We start from the raw sequence: 17,457 nt of genomic DNA, 5'->3' as shown, positions 1-17,457 counted from the left end.
AAATAATAGATTCAAGATATTTGAGGCTAACCAGGCAGACATCCAGGCCTTCTGCACTGCTTTGGCTCAAAGGTTAGAAGAAATGTCCCTCGGACGGGTGCGTTGGAGGAGGAGGTAGTTACAATGCGGCAAGATATTGCAAAATACACAGCTGGCATAAGCACGGTGTCTAAACAGAATCAAAAATTAGGAGATGACCTTGAGAGGATAGAAAAACCTTCTCGGAGGAACAACATCAGGCTCCTGAATGTCCCAGAGGTGTAGGAGGGCTCTGATATCAAGGATTTCGTAATTACTCTGTTGCTTGACACTGCGTTGAGGGACAGGCCTGACATAAATCTTTTATTTATTTATTTATTTTTTATTTTAATTGTATTTAAACCGCTTAAATCACAGTTACATAGTAGGCATCGCATTGTTATACATATATTACTTTGGAATATATGACAATCTAAACTTTACACCGTCCCTATACAACTTGTACCAACTGCACAGTTAACATCCCGGTTTCATACACAACCTTCGGTAGCATTTCCCAGTTCAGAACACCTCGTTCATTGCTAAACATGGTGTCGAGAGTAGGTGTAGTGGTTAGATGTCTTTGTGCATCATGCTGCACAACTATGCTCCTGGCTGTGCTGTGTGGCGTGCTGTCCTTGTTGTCACAGGGATTCCGTCAAGGGCTGCCATATGTCATTTGGGCGAGATGTAGGGGGCTGTAGCTCAGCCAACAATTTACTTGTGGTGTCGCAGTATATCATGCTCCTAATCCAGCTGTTTACCGTGGATTTTTGTTTGGCCTGACATAAATCTTGATCTAGAAATTCAGCGTGTTCATAGGGATCCCTTCAAAAGAAACCCTCAAAAGCAGAGGCCAAGGAAGAGTTGTGTCTTCTTATATAAATACACTTGCCACTTGTTCATTTTTTTCTGCACTGGTGGATTATCCATTCCCTGAGTATGAAATTGAAGTATTTAAAATTAGTCAACATTGAACCTAGTGTTGCTTTGATACCAGCATGGTCCCTCGTTCCTGCTTTGCACATTTCACATACACTTGTTTCTATTTATGGCCTCAGAGGGGCATCATGACTGGAGCTGAACATGATTTCAGAATGGGCTCAGGTGCTCCACACTACTGTTAATATCAGTAAATACGATGTCAATGTACGCCATAATTTATGTACATGTAACAATGTCAATACCGGTAAATGTGTCCAAGTATGCCATACTGTATGCACACAAAACAATGTTATTATTGGTAAAAACATTGTCAATGTATGCCATGACAAATGCATGCATTATAATGAGAATATCTGTAACTATGATATCAATAACCACCATGTTATATGTACATGTAATGACTATCTTGTATCATTTCTATCGAATTCACCTGAAATGACCTCCCCATCAACGCAGAGTCAGAGATATGTGGTCAGGCAAGTCCTGCGACCCAAGCTCAAGCCCACCAATTGATAGGTCACAGGTGGGGTAACACTTAGCCTGAAGACAAAACCGCGAACAGGGAAAACCCAGATTGATCCCATCGATAGGTAGCTTCACCACAATAGGTCGGAGGAAATTGGACCCAATAAAACACTTTTTGCCAAAGGAGTGCTTTCCCACAATACCACAAATTCAGACGCCACATGTAGGTAGAGAGACTCAGCCAATCAGAACACAGCCTGCACCCTACACACAGTAATCATGCGCTCCCCATGCTGGACATCTGGACACACTCACACTGGCCCACATTGTGTCTCCATGAAGTCGAGAGCCATCTGCGCTCCTTTATCAGTTTGTTGGATGCCTAGTCCTTGATATACATGCTACACAAGAATGTGTAATGCATTTATTGTACCTCAATGACTGTATAAAATGATAGCTAAAACCTCTGTTGACGGTCTCCAGGCAGCTGCATTTAATTAAACTAATTTTTTCCTGTTTTGCCAAACGCCTCTTGTCTTTTCATATTGTCACGGCAAACTTATTGCCAAGCAACAGTACTTTTAATTTGTATTTTATTTTGGTTTTCAAAGCACATTGTGACAATCTGATAAAGCATGAGTTTTAAATTGGTGCCTTTGCCCAGTATTTTCACTTCTGAAATTAGTGATTGAAAATCCTACAGGTAGAGAAGCTCTCTAGGTATAGAATCATCAATTTTCTAGAGTTAGAATTGTCCCTAAAACTATCATTAAAATAGTTTCTTGCAAGGAAACCTCAAATTCCTAGATAGACAGCAAGTTTATGCATAGAATCTTACACTCTATAGCTCTGAGCAATCTTGTGCTATTGGGTGAATGATGTCACAATTCATCTTAAAACCGTCGCTGATATTATTGATCAATACGTTTTAGAATATCTGTTCTTGATAATTGTTTGAAATGCACGATTGGGAACTAGAACCAGTTTATTTCTCTACACTGGATGGAGCCATAAAGGCCTATGATTATATTATACTGGTTTGAGTAGACTAAGAAGGATCATGAGTGTTTATCTTGGGTATGACTTTACATGTGATATTTTGGAGGATGGCAGTAGACAGCCAAGCAAAGGCGTTGGTGCAGCACCTGTCAGACATAAGAACCACACAGGAGAGCAGCACCTCTGAGACCTAGGAACAATGAGATAACATGCTGGAAAGCAGCATCCCTCGGACCTTGGAGTCATCAGATAACACACAAGAGAGTGCACCTTTCAGACCTAGCCACCATGCAGGAGAGCAGCACCTCTCAGACCTAGAAAGCACGTGATAACAACCCGGAGAGCAGAGACTTAGGCACAGAGTGATTACACTCAAGAGAGCAGCACCTCTCAGACGACCTAGAAACCACGTGATAACAAACTGGAGAGCAGCATCTCAGGTACTTAGGAACAGAGTGATAACACTCAAGAGAGCAGCACCTCTCAGACCTATCTCAGACCTAAAAACGACACAGAAGAGCAGCACCTCTCAGACCTAGGAACCATGAGATAACATGCTGGAAAGCAGCATCTCTCAGACCTTGGAGCCATCAGATAACACACAGGAGGGTAGCACCTTTTAGACTGAAGAACAATATGATAACACACAGGAGAGTGCACCTTTCAGACCTAGCCACCATGCAGGAGAGCAGCACCTCTCAGACCTAGAAAGCACGTGATAACAACCCGGAGAGCAGAGACTAAGGCACAGAGTGATAACACTCAAGAGAGCAGCACCTCTCAGACGACCTAGAAACCATGTGATAACAAACTGGAGAGCAGCATCTCAGGTACTTAGGAACAGAGTGATAACACTCAAGAGAGCAGCACCTCTCAGACCTATCTCAGACCTAAAAACAACACAGAAGAGCAGCACCTCTCAGACCTAGGAACCATGAGATAACATGCTGGAAAGCAGCATCTCTCAGACCTTGGAGCCATCAGATAACACACAGGAGGGTAGCACCTTTTAGACTGAAGAACAATATGATAACACACAGGAGAGTGCACCTTTCAGACCTAGCCACCATGCAGGAGAGCAGCACCTCTCAGACCTAGGAACCATGAGATAACATTCTGGAAAGCAGCATCCCTCGGACCTTGGAGCCATCAGACAGCACACAAGAGAGTGCACCTTTCAGACCTAGCCACCATGCAGTAGAGCAGCACCTCTCAGACCTAGAAAACACGTGATAACAAACCAGAGACCAGTGACTAAGGCACAGAGTGATAACACTCAAGAGAGCAGCACCTCTCAGACGACCTAGAAACCATGTAATAACAAACTGGAGAGCAGCATCTCGGGTACTTAGGAACAGAGTGATAACACTCAAGAGAGCAGCACCTCTCAGACCTATCTCAGACCTAAAAACGACACAGAAGAGCAGCACCTCTCAGACCTAGGAACCATGAGATAACATGCTGGAAAGCAGCATCCCTCGGACCTTGGAGCCATCAGACAACACACAAGAGAGTGCAACTTTCAGACCTAGCCACCATGCAGGAGAGCAGCACCTCTCAGACCTAGAAAACATGTGATAACAAACCAGAGACTAAGGCACAGAGTGATAACACTCAAGAGAGCAGCACCTCTCAGACGACCTAGAAACCATGTGATAACAAACTGGAGAGCAGCATCTCAGGTACTTAGGAACAGAGTGATAACACTCAAGAGAGCAGCACCTCTCAGACCTATCTCAGACCTAAAAACGACACAGAAGAGCAGCACCTCTCAGACCTAGGAACCATGAGATAACATGCTGGAAAGCAGCATCTCTCAGACTTTGGAGCCATCAGATAACACACAGGAGGGTAGCACCTTTTAGACTGAAGAACAATATGATAACACACAGGAGAGTGCACCTTTCAGACCTACCCACCATGCAGGAGAGCAGCACCTCCCAGACTTAGAAACCAAGTGATAGCAAACCAGAGAGCAGCATCTTGGCGACTTGGGCACAGAGTGATAACACTCAAGAGAGCAGCACCTCTCAGACCTATCTCAGACCTAAAAACAACACAGAGGAGCAGCACCTCTCGGACCTATCTCAGATCTAGAAACCACACAGGAGAGAAGTGCATCCCAGCCCTAGAAACCACAGAGGAGAACAGTACCCCTCAGCCCTACTTCAGACCTAGAAACCACACAGGAGAGCAGCAGCTTACTGACCTATCTTGGACCTAAAAACCACATGGGAGAGAAGCACCTCTCAGACCTCTAAACCTAGAAACCACCCAGGAAAGCAGCAACTCTGAGACCTGTCTCAGATCTAGAACCCACACAGGAGAGCAACGCATTCCAGCCCTAGAAACCACATAGGAGAATAGTACCTCTCAGTCCTACTTCAGACCTAGAAACCACACAGGAGAGCAGCAGCTTACTGACCTATCTCAGATCTAAAATCCACAAAGGAGAGAAGCACCTCTCAGACCTCTAAACCTAGAAACCACCCAGGAAAGCAGCGACTCTGAGACCTGTCTCAGACCTAGAAACCACACAGGAGAGCAGAACCTCTCTGACCTAGGAACCACGTGCTAACAAACCAGAGAGCAGCATCTCAGAGAGTAAGGCACAGAGTGATAACACTCAAGAGAGCAGCACCTCTCAGACCTATCTCAGACCTAGAAACAACATGGGAGAGCAGCACATCTCAGATCTAGAAACCCCACAGGAGAGCAGCACCTCCCAGACCTATCTCAGACCTAGTAACCACAAAGGAAAGCAGTACATATCAGACCTAGAAATCACACAGGAAAGCAGCACCTCTTAGACCTAGAAACCACGTGATAACAAACCGGAGAGCAGCATCTCAGAGATTTAGGCACAGAGTGATAACACTCAAGAGAGCAGCACCTCTCAGACCTATCTCAGATCTAGAAACCACACCGGAGAGCAGCATCTCCCAGACCTAGGAACCACATGAAAGCACACAGGAGGGCAGCACCTTTCAAACTACAGAAAATAATAACACACATGGTGAAAACACCTTTCAGACTTTAGAACCAGGCGATAATACTCAGGACAGCAGCTCCTTTTAAACTCCCTAGCCATATTACAATGCACAGAAAAGCAGCGCCAGTGAGAATTCAGAACCCCATAATGACACACAGGAAAGTACCATCGCTGTGAATTAATATCCATGTGATGACGTAATAGGAGTCAAGCTCACCAATTTATTGGTAAGGTCCATTTTATAAGAGCAGTTCTATGGGGAGGCGGGATAACGTGGGCCCCGCAGGACGCCCCTATAAATATGATGGCCAACGGAAAGTCCCTGGAATGGAAAAACTCACCCAAACTCAAGAACAGTTAATAAGTAAGTTAATCCTTTTGTTTAGTTCCAACCAATCAATGCTGGACAGCCAAGTTTTGTGTTCCTGACTCCCGAAAGCAGGGACTACGTTCTAATAACAATAGGTGCTACGAAATGTGGGTGTGGGAAGGACCAATATTGTCATTTCATCAAATGAATGATTGTCACAGCCTTATTGTTCCCTCCTTTACTGTTATAGGAGAGGTTAAAACTTAGCAGTGTTTACTGCTTGATTGTAAATATACACTTTACAGAGCTTATTTGTATTTATAAACCATATGCGGGGTCCAAGAGTTTTATTATCTTGTTTTGTATTTATTTGTATTTGCGTACTTCAAAACATAGACTAGATACTCTGTCAACTGGAAATGTAAAAAGAGCATTTAAGTAGTTTACTGAAGGAAATCACATGCATGTTTCCGTGTATTGAGGAGTTGACCTGAGGACATCTTAAAACATTGGTCACCCTTAGTTGGTGCATTCATAAAGGGCAGTTGTTCAATAAGTCAAGTAAACGTTCTTCTGCCTTAAGTGCTCAGTGCTAAAGCTGTGGGGGATGCAATGTTCTTCTGCCTTAAGTGCTCGGTGCTGAAGGCGTGAGGGATGCAATGTTCTTCTGCCTTAAGTGCTTGGTGCTGAAGGCGTGAGGGATGCAATATTCTTCTGCCTTAAGTGCTCAGTGCTAAAGGCGTGAGGGATGGAATACTCTTTTGCCTTAAGTGCTCGTTGCTGAAGGCGTAAGGGATGCAATGCTCTTCTGCCTTAAGTGCTCGGTGCTGAAGGCATGAGGGATGCAATGCTCTTCTGCCTTAAGACGCTCGGTGCTGAAGGCGTGAGGGATGCAATGCTTTGCATCTTCTGCCTTAAGTGCTCGTTACTAAAGGCAGGAGGGATACAATGTTCTTCTGCCTTAAGTGCTCGTTGCTGAAAGCGTGAGGGATGCAATGTTCTTCTGCCTTAGGTGCTCGTTGCTGAAGGCAGGAGGGATACAATGTTCTTCTGCCTTAAGTGCTCGTTGCTGAAGGCGTGAGGGATGCAATGTTCTTCTGCCTTAAGCGCTAGTTACTAAAGGCAGGAGGGATACAATGTTCTTCTGCCTTAAGTGCTCGTTGCTGAAGGCGTGAGGGATGCAATGTTCTTCTGCCTTAGGTGCTCGTTGCTGAAGGTGTGAGGGACGCAATGCTCTTCTGCCTTAAGTGCTCGGTGCTGAAGGAGTGAGGGATGCAATGCTCTTCTGCCTTAAGTGCTTGGTGCTGAAGGCGTGAGGGATGCAATGCTCTTCTACCTTAAGTGCTCGGTGCTGAAGGCATGAGGGATGCAGTGTTCTCCTGCCTTAAGTGCTCGGTGCTGAAGGTGTGAGGGATGCAATGCTCTAGTCTTCTGCCTTAAGTGCTCCTTGCTGAAGGCATGAGGAATGCAATGTTCTTCTGCCTTAAGTGCTCGGTGCTGAAGGAGTGAGTTATGCAATGCTCTTCTGCCTTAAGTGCTCAGTGCTGAAGGCATGAGGGATGCAATGTTCCTCTGCCTTATGTGCTCGGTGCTGAAGGCGTGAGGGTGCAATGTTCTTCTGCCTTAAGTGCTCGGTGCTGATGGTGTGAGGGATGCAATGTTCTTCTGCCTTAAGTGCTCAGTGATGAAGGCGTGAGGGTGCAATGTTCTTCTGCATTAAGTGCTCAGTGCTGATGGCATGAGGAATGCAATGTTCTTCTGCCTTAAGTGCTCGGTGCTAAAGGTGTGAGGGATGCAATGCTGTTCTGCCTTAAGTGCTCGGTGCTGAAGGCGTGAGGGATGCAATGTTCTTCTGCCTTAAATGCTTGGTGCTGAAGGAGTGAGGGATGCAATTTTCTTATGCCTTAAGTACTCGGTGCTGAAGGCGTGAGGGATGCAATGTTCTTCTGCCTTAAGTGCTCGGTGCTTAAGGCGTGAGGGATGCAATGTTCTTCTGCCTTAAGTGCTCGGTGCTGAAGGCGTGAGGGATGCAATGTTCTTCTGCCTTAAGTGCTCGGTGCTGAAGGCGTGAGGGATGCAATGTTCCTCTGCCTTAAGTGCTCGGTGCTGAAGGCGCGAGGGATGCAATGTTCTTCTGCCTTAAGTGCTCGGTGCTGAAGGCTTGAGGGATGCAATGTTCTTCTGCCTTAAGTGCTCGGTGCTGAAGGCGTGAGGGATGCAATGCTCGTCTGCCTTAAGTGCTCGGTGCTGAAGGCATGAGAGATGCAATGGCTTTGAAGTGCTCCTTGCATGTCTATAAGACCGGCCCCAGCGCCGTTAGAAATGCTGAGGCTCTTTCACCTCTGTCTCTCTGAAGGATGGAGGGGGCTGCGGCATGGAGGGGCTGTAAACAGACCAGACCCTGACTCCTGACCTGCATGCAGGTCGAGACGCCCCCCGACCGCCACCCAGCTCCTCCTGCTGAAGTCCGTCGCTGCCTCCCAGCGCGAGTTCGCGCCCGCAGTGACCCTGCTGCTGCTTTTGTCCGCTTCCTAGCTGACGTCCTGATTGTGCTGTACGGTTTTATTTATCTGTTTTTGAGTCATTGCCAGTGTTTTTTCCCCGCTTTTCGCCTGCCTTACACCCCCCCCCCCCTGTTTCCCTTCTGTATCCCCTGTTGTTTCCACGACCTCCTCGTCAGGCCACGCCCCCTCGCCGCCCCGCTCCCACCTCCCAGCTGCTTCTTCCTTCCTCCCTGCCTTGAATGGCGGCCCCTGCCCGGACGCGCAGCCGACGCGCGCAAGTGGGCGCGCCGATGGCGCACCAAAGGCAAGCCCATCTGTGCCCGTCCGCGCCTGGACCACGCCCAGTGCCAGAACCCCTGGACCCCGCACACGCCACAATACCAGACTCCGATACGATGCCAACAGCCTCCACGCCCACAACACCGGCTGAGACCACCGCTGCTTCCAAGCCGCCCCGAAACTCACCCATGGACCCTTCTCCTGCCACACCTGCGACTTCACATGCGACAGAACCACCAAACCTCCAAGGACCGAACCCAACCACCTCCGATGCATACTCCTCAACACCCGCTCCGCACGCAAACATGCCGTCGAGCTCTGGGAGTTGCTCGACACATCCGCCCCAGACGTGGCCTTCCTCACCGAGACCTGGTGGAATGACTCTTCGACACCGGACATCGCCATAGCCATCCCTGAGGGCTACAAGATCTCCCGCAGAGATAGCACCAACGGAATCGAAGGAGGAATAGGCATCGTCCACAAGTCCACACTCCAGGTCCACACCTACGCAGACGAATCCCTCAACACCGCCGAACACCTCCACTTCTGGATCCACACCGACCCCAACACCACCCTCAGAGGAACACTTGTCTACAGACCACCCGGACCCCCGGCCCTGTTCAGCGACTCCATCGCCGACCTCGCCAGCACCCACGCACTCGCTTCAACGGACTACATCCTCCTCGGGGACATGAACTTCCACCTCGAGAACAACTACGATGCCTACTCCACCACCCTGATCGACAACCTCGCCAACCTTGGCCTCCGACAACTGGTCTCCGAACCCACCCACGCCGCCGGCCACACGCTCGACCCAGTCTTCTCCACAAGCACCCTCGTCGTCTTCAACAACACCACCGAACTCCATTGGACCGACCACCGCTGCATCCACTTAACATTCAAGAAACCAACCACGCACCACCGCACGCAACAGCTGCCTCGCCGCTGCTGGGGCAAAGTCACGAGGACCAGCTGACCTCCACCCTCGCCCTGAACCCACCCACCGACCCCACCGACCCAGATGCCGACACCCGTAACCTCAGACAGTGGATCGAAGACTGCGCCAACACTCTCGCCCCGCTAAAGAAACCCTCCATCAACCACCCCAGCAAGAAAGCCGCCTGGTTCACCAAAGAGCTCCGGACCTCCAAACGCACAAGCCGGAAGCTGGAGAAGAAATGGCTCCACGACCACACACCAGACAGCCACGCTGCCCACAAGGACACCACCCGCAGACATCACCAACTCATCAGGACAACCAAGAGATCCGCTTTCAAAACCCGCCTGGATAACAATGCACACGACTGCAAAGAGCTCTTCAGCATAGTGAAGGAACTCTCCAACCCCAGCGCCAACACCAACGACATCCCGCCCTCGCAAGGACTGTGCGACTCACTGGCCACCTTCTTCCGTCGGAAGATCGTCATCATCCACGACAGTTTCAACACCCAGTCCACCCCGACTGCGACAAACCCCACCCCGAACGCAACCTGCAGCAACCAGCTGACCTCCTGTGCCCACGTCAACGACGACGAGACACGCAAGGTCATGAACTCCATCCGCTCGGGATCACCATCAGACCCCTGCCCACACCACGTGTTCAACAAAGCAGATGCCACCATCCAACCCTTCTACGGAAGGTCATCAACATCTCCTTCGACACAGCGACATTCCTGGAAAGCTGGAAGCACGCCGAAATCAACGCCCTCCTCAAAAAGCCCAAGGCGGACCCCAAGGACCTCAAAAACTTCCGGCCCATCTCCCTGCTCCCCAATCCGGCGAAGGCCATTGAGAAAATCGCCAACATACAGCTGACCTGCCACCTCGAGGACAACAACATCCTGGACCCGTCACAGTCCGGATTCAGACGGAACCACAGCACCGAGACAGCCCTCATCACCGCCACAGACGACATCCGGCGCCAACTAGACAACGGCGAAACCTCAGCCCTCATCCTCCTGGACCTGTCTGCCGCCTTCGACACGGTCTGCCACCGCACACTAAGATCACGCCTCCAAGAAGCCGGAATCCAGGAGAAGGCCCTGGACTGGACCACATCCTTCCTCTCCGGCAGAACCCAGAGAGCCCGCCTCCCACCCTACCGATCCGACGCAACCGACCTCATCTGCGGCGTACCCCAGGGCTCATCCCTTAGCCCGACCCTGTTCAACGTCTACATGGCCCCCCTCGCACAAGTAGCCCGCCAACACGACCTGAACATTATCTCCTATGCCGACGACACCCAGCTCATCCTTTCCCTCACCAAGTATCCGCACACCGCCAAAACCAACCTCCACGAGGGAATGAAGGCCATCGCCGAGTGGATGAGGAGCAGCCGCCTGAAGCTGAACTCGGACAAGACGGAAGTCCTCATCCTCGGCCACACCCCTTCAGCCTGGGACGACTCCTGGTGGCCGACCACACTAGGAACAGCGCCGACACCCACGGACCACGCACGCAACCTGGGATCCATCCTCGACTCCTCCCTCTCCATGTCTAAGCAGGTCAACGCCGTCTCCTCCTCCTGCTACAACACCCTCCGCATGCTTCGCAGGATCTACAAGTGGATCCCAACCGAAACCTGAAGAACGGTGACCCAAGCCCTCGTCAGCAGCAGGCTGGACTACGGCAACGCACTCTATGCAGGAATCCCGACCAAACATCTACTGTGACTGCAACGCATCCAAAACGCCTCGGCCCACCTGATCCTCAACATCCCTCGACGCAGCCGCATCACCCACCACCTAAAAGACCTCCACTGGCGCCCCGTCATCAAGAGGATCACCTTCAAGCTCTTCACCCACGCACACAAAGCACTCCACAACATCGGACCAGCCTACCTGAACAACAGACTCAACTTCTTCACCCCCGCCCGCCAGCTCCGCTCCGCCAGCCTCGCCCTCGCCGCCGTCCCGCGAATCCAACGTACAGCGGCAGATTCTTCTCCTTCCTCGCTGCCAAGACCTGGAACACCCTCCCCACCCACCTGCAGCAGACCCAGGATCTGCTCACTTTCAGGAGGCCCCTCAAGACCGAGCAGTAGCATCAGCCCCCTCCCCTCAGCGCCTTGAGACCCTCACGGGTAAGTAGTGCGCTTTACAAAACCTATGATTGATTGATTGATTTATTGATTGACCCCTCCCTTGGACACGTATCATGGATTATAGGTTGGGCCCAAAACACGTAAGCCCTGCTACCTAGCGCCTACGGATGTGCACAGGAGAGCGGCGCTCTTCAATTGTAAGAGCCTTGTGATAATACGAGAGTGCCGGCTTTAGGGCTCATGTAAAAAGAGTGCATCACCTGGGAGAGAGCAGATTAAAGAGACAGAGCCCCTAGGAGAGAGCCACCCGAGAAAGAGGACAGTGAGAGAGCAGGGGAGGCTGTTACCTGGACTGGGAGACGTCAAGCAGCAGCCGTCTCTGAAGAGATCTCGTATCACACAGCTCTGATAGGAGGGTGTCTGTTCACAGGATCCCTGCGGCGCTGCTCTGCGCGGGTGACAGGCGAGGAGAGGGCTGCACGGGTGAGATCAGAGAGCGCTGCTTCACCGGCAGCGGCTGTCTCTGCTCTGCGCGGGTGACTTCCGTGGAAGACATTAAGAGGGGGCGGCTCTCTGATGCCATTCACCCCGAGGCGGCAAGAAGCGGGTCCCAGGCTCGGCTTTCAGCCGGTGGCAGTGCAGGCCGCATAGCTGGGATGACTGGCTTCCTAGATCTGACAGACGGGGGCGGGGGGGGGGGGGGCGGGGGGGGTTCAGAAAGTATCAGGACAGGAAGGCAGTTTGTGCTTCTCTCAGCGTTATGGAGAGTTTCTTGCCGACAAGGAAACCGGTTTGAGTTGCATTACCTGTTAGTTCTTTCACTGCACCCCAATGGCCACCTTTCACCTTCAGAGAGTAGCGGGGTCACTCTTGTGTGACGCTCTACATTGCAACCCCTGACCTGGTTGCATGTTGCTTCCATTCATCCATTCATCCATGCACAGATGTCCAGAGACAGAGCGCCTCTGGCCTCTCTGTCCAGGGCAGTGGGAGGATGCGCACCCCTGCTGGGGGGCTTCAGCCCCCCATAATGAGAGATCCGCGCGCGCCAGAGGGGGGCTCCCTGTGAGACCAGGGCCACCACAGCTCCTCTAAGGCATTGACGCTTTGCTCCGCAGGGCCGAGTACAGCGCACCCCGAAAGCAACAGTTCTTCAAATACAAACTCCACAGGCAGCCCTCCTCTCACAAACTGTGGAGTCTTTTATGTGCGCCTCTGCCTGGGTCTGCCAGGCTTTCCCTGGTGGTCCCAGACAAAAAACAAAGTATATCAGACAGTCTGCCCTGAACAGGGAGGGTGGTTTGAGGTGCTCTGAGCGATGGCTGAACATGGCCATCAACAGAAAGAGGGGTTTAATAAGTCAGGGGGTGCAGTGGGTATCTTGGGGGTACTGGCAGCTCACCAGCACCCTAAGAGTAGTTCTCAGAGGTGGAGTCAAACCCAGGACCTCATTCTGAGACTGTGCCTTTTAAAGAAGGCCGCGCGGCTCACCTCAAGACCCTCATAGCCAGAAGAACCTATGGCAGGGTCCCATGACAACACCCAAAACACTAGGCCAGATTTACAAACATTCTGCACTGTGTTTGTGTCACAACGATGAAGCAAACAAATGCACAGTTTTTGTTGTTGTTTATTATCCTGTGCAAACAGTGGTGTAGCACAGGCTCCGCAGCCCGCGCGGTGTGGGGTGGCCTCCGAGCTGCAGGGGGCCCCCTCAGCACAGTACTCTGGCCTGAAATCCAGCGCTGGGGGCCTCCTGCCCTCCAATTTCGTCACGCGCGTGTTTGCAAAACTTGTTTTGCACTGGAGAGGTGCCTAAAAGTAATACTTTGCATTGCTTATCATCAAGGGGTGTAACATGGGTGGTACATGTGCATTCCTATGCAACCACCCATGCTTTTAATGAAAAACCAGTCGCAGCCCGTGCAGGTAAGCATGGTGGGGCGGTGAGGTGCGGGGTGGAATTCAACATACGATGGGATAGTGAACATAAAATAAATAATTAAATAAAAACCACTTACCTTGATTCGCCACATCTCCGACTCAAGTTGTTTTATTTATTTATTTTATGTTCACTATCCCATCGTATGTCGACTTCCATCCTCCCCACCCCCGCACAGCCCAACCACACTGAGCTGCACGGGCTGCAACTGCTCAAAACCCTGTCTCCTTACAATAGCAGACAGGACTTTGCGTAAAAAACGTAATGCTACTTGGAAGCAGGCGTTAAAATGAGAATTTTTTTCATTTCACCTTTCTTTTCTGACTTTGCATGTGGGATGCACTGTACAACACACATACTAAGCAGGAAACATTTTAAAAGTGGTATAGGCATCGTATTTTGTACTGGAAGGAAACCCTCTAGTACAAAACCTTTGCTTGACTCACTCGCCCTTGAACTACGGTGAAAAGGTGTGTGCGTGGCACTCTGCAGCAAAATTCTGATAAGGGGAGGAGAGTGTCATATCTCTGTGGATATTGTGATCTCCTGCTCACTCCCTGTCACGCAACGCAGCACATCGTTTTTGGCTGCTGCATTGCATTGTGTGACACTTGTGTAAATCTTACCCACTGCGTCAGCTTACGTGGTCTGCTTCAAGGCTATCTGCCTCCACTCTTGAACTAGCAAAGCCACCGGAAACTGGCCACAGTGAAGTCCGTCCTCTTCTAGTCACACTATGTGTGTGAACAATGGGCAAGTAAAGAAGCCTGTCAGCAGTAGCCAAAGCAGCAGCCAGTGTGGGCTCAAAGTGTGGGACTGCGGAGCAAGAGAGAGAATGTCTGAGTCGGGTGCAATATAAGCCCAGGAGCTGAAGAGAAGAGACCCAGAGCTGAGGCCATTAAGAGGGTATTTAGACGGAATATCGGGAACAGAAATATCATGTACTAAAATATTGTTTCAAGAATATTGAGGACAGAAATATTGTGAAGGCGAGTTTCCATAGTTAAGCAAAGTTAACTATATAAAACTCCCTGCAGGATAAAATAGCAGATTCAGAATGTTTGAAATTGCACGTAAACCTTCTCCAAGATCTGACAGGTGTGGCGGGGGGGGGGGGGGGGGGGATCAGAATGTTTAGAGAAGGTAGAAGCAAAGCACCAGGAACTCTGGTAAGACCACCTCCCCAGTGAAACTGCTGGGCCTCTCCCTATTCCCCAGCAGTGCTGAGCCCTTTTTTGGCTATTTGGGGTAGCACGCACTTTGGCCCCCATAGTTTTTTTTTCCCAGATAAGGTATCCACACCAAATTTGTGTCCTGTTTTCCACCGTCGGGGATTCCAAAGTTACCCAGGGTTTGTGGATTCCCTTGAAGGGGACTGAGAAACTGACCAAAACACAGCAACATTTTTAGTTTAAAAAAAAAATAGAGAATAAGTGCTCCAGATAAGAGTCTTTTTGTTTTCCTAAAAATGACATCCACAAACGGTTTGCTGTATTAAAGTCACCATCTTCCCAGCTTTCAGTAACAAGAAGAGCTGAATCAGAAAACCACATTTTGTAGCACAGTTGTGGCATTTTTCTAAAAGGTAAGACTATGGGGGCGTGGCCAAGATGGTGAGCGGGTAGGACGTGTGTTGCTTCGTCTCCCCGCCCGCCAATGCCCGATTCGGCTCCAAGCTAGCGACAAATTCCACCAAGAGCAGCCAAAAGGTAGCGGAATTGTCCACCAGCCGATGCGACGCATTGATATTGTGATTTCGAGGCTGGGGACTGCATTTGGAGCTTTATCTGCGACAGACGGCGGAGCCTGATGGAAGCCAAGATGGCTGCCAGACCCTGAGCGTTACTGGAGCTCAGCGAGTAGTCCTGCCGCACCGGAGCCCGGCCATAACTCTGCCGGTGAGCACCGTAAGCGGCATCGGGCGCACTCCAGAAGATACTGGCAGGGGGTACATTTCTGGCTGACCATTGGCGGGCCCCGAGAGAGACTCTTGAGGCAGTTGGCTGTGTACGGGGCCCGTGCCGCTGCAGCCAGGGAGACGCCCGAGGGCGGAAAGCGGCCGTAGCTTTCAGGACTCAACGGGGGTGCTGGCTGGTGGTGTGCAGCCGGGAGTCTCAGCCAGGGTACATCGGATGGCGCCCTAGTGGTGTGGCTGTGTCCCGCCTGGAGACTCTCTCCAACTGTCGACGACCTCGAAGGCACTGCCCCGTAGGGTGGAGTCGTCCGGGAGAGCAGAGGGACATTGAAGAACGGCGGAGGGCCGCCAACTTGATGAGAAAGCGGTAAGCAGAGGCCACCACCAGGCGGGGAATTCAGTGCACAGCCTCCCGGACTTGCTGGCGCCCTCGTGGGCTTTGTCTGTGGCAGCTGAATGCGTATTGGGCCTGGGGGGCACCAGCACATAACGGGCCTGGTGAAGTGCGCGGAACATCGGCCGCCGCAACCGAGGAGCTTCGGCCAGGGCAAGTCGGCTGGCACTCCGGGGAGGGGACAAAGCCCACCAGTCACTGACCCCCCTCAATACCCACCACAGAGGAGGTGCCCTTAAGTGTGGAGGGGCCCAGATCCACCATAAAGGCCTCCAGTCCTGGCGCCAGTGATGTTACACACTCCCTATACCCGCATCAGGAGCCTAGCACGCAGAAAGAGAGGTCTCTGCACCTTTTACTGATTGGCGTCCTCCAGGGGGCCTGCGGCACCTCGCCAACCCTGAGAACTGCGACGCTGCTTAAGGAGACCCTTGCGATCACTTCGGGGCACAGTCTTCCCTGGTCGAGGTGCACAAAACGACATGACCAACCAAAGGGGACGGAAGGAGCGCACGCTCAAGGAGATGCTCACTAAACCTTCCCAGGCCAGCGCTGGCCAGGATGACGAAGACACTCCTATCACCAAATCTTTTTTGGAGACACTCTTTAATACCCTTCGCGAGGACTTCCACACATTAAAAAGCGAGGTGGCGGGGGGGTGCGTGAGTTTCGGAGGGAGGTGGATACCCTTGGAGACAGGGTGGTGGCTATCGAGGACCAAGAGCGGTCCAAAGAGGAGGAAGTCACACAATTACAGCAGGAGGTGATCTGTTTGAAGGAACAACAGCTCGACCTGCAGGCCCATGCCGAGGACCTTGAAAACTGCTCTCTGCGGAACAACATTCGAGTCCGCGGGGTACCATCTGACGCAGAGGGGTCTGACATCACCGCCTTTCTGCAGGGAACTCTTCCGGGACATTTTGGCAGGCCCTCCGGAGATGGAGATCCGCATTGATAGGGTTAACCGGGTGGGCCTACGCCAAAGGGCCAATGCACCGCCGATAAACATACCCACTGAAGGAGCGCATCATAAGGGCAGCCGGTCTGAAACACCTTATCCAGTATCAAGGTCTAAATATCACGCTATATCAAGATCTAGCGGCTAGCACCCTGCAGAAACGAAGAGAATTTAAAGATGTCACGGCACACTTGTGAGAAGCCGACAGCATACTCCTGGGGGCACCCTTTTTGTATCGTATTTAAGTGGCATGGCAGACTGCACCAAGTACACTCCTTTTCCGAAGCATGCATACTCTTGGGCCTCACACATCAGCGCCTGGAAATGGAGAGCCCACCCAGTCAACGCCAATCCCCAGCACGCTGGTAGACGGTTGGGGGAAAACGCTTTGTGGGAGCTACCCGAGGGCCCGACCCAGAGACGCTAGCACAGAAGCAACGAACGGTGATCAAAGCAGTTACCAATGACACGTCCTCACAATATGGGTCCTGAGAGGGCTCAAGGGGGCTTTGCAGATGCTTGAGATGTAGGGGCCCGGGGGGAGGGGGGGAGATGGAAGGTCTTGTCACTTCACCTACGCCACAGGATGCCCTGGACTGACTTACACCACCGCGGGTACACTGCTTGGTTCAGTGTGCACGGGACTACATGAGGGGGATGGGTTTGCTAGTTGGGGTTAGGGAAGGGAGGGAG

The 17,457-nt window shown here is 51.3% G+C and overlaps 1 protein-coding gene across 2 annotated transcripts in view; it reads right to left on the bottom strand.

The window, feature by feature from the left end:
* LOC146808495 (transient receptor potential cation channel subfamily M member 2-like) overlaps positions 1–12,099 on the bottom strand; it is a 1,799,999-nt gene extending 1,787,900 nt beyond the window's left edge. For both annotated transcript variants that reach the window (XM_085623580.1, XM_085623581.1), the window contains exon 1: positions 11,903–12,099. The gene's annotated coding sequence lies outside the window, so the exon portion shown is untranslated. The remainder of the gene's footprint in view (positions 1–11,902) is intronic.
* Between the last annotated feature and the right edge of the window lie 5,358 nt (positions 12,100–17,457).

Source organism: Triturus cristatus, chromosome 8, assembly GCF_964204655.1.
Source record: "Triturus cristatus chromosome 8, aTriCri1.1, whole genome shotgun sequence".
Classification (NCBI taxonomy): Eukaryota; Metazoa; Chordata; class Amphibia; order Caudata; family Salamandridae; genus Triturus; species Triturus cristatus.
The sequence above is the reverse complement of the archived record's forward strand: the minus strand, read 5'-3'. Positions and strand labels throughout refer to the sequence as shown.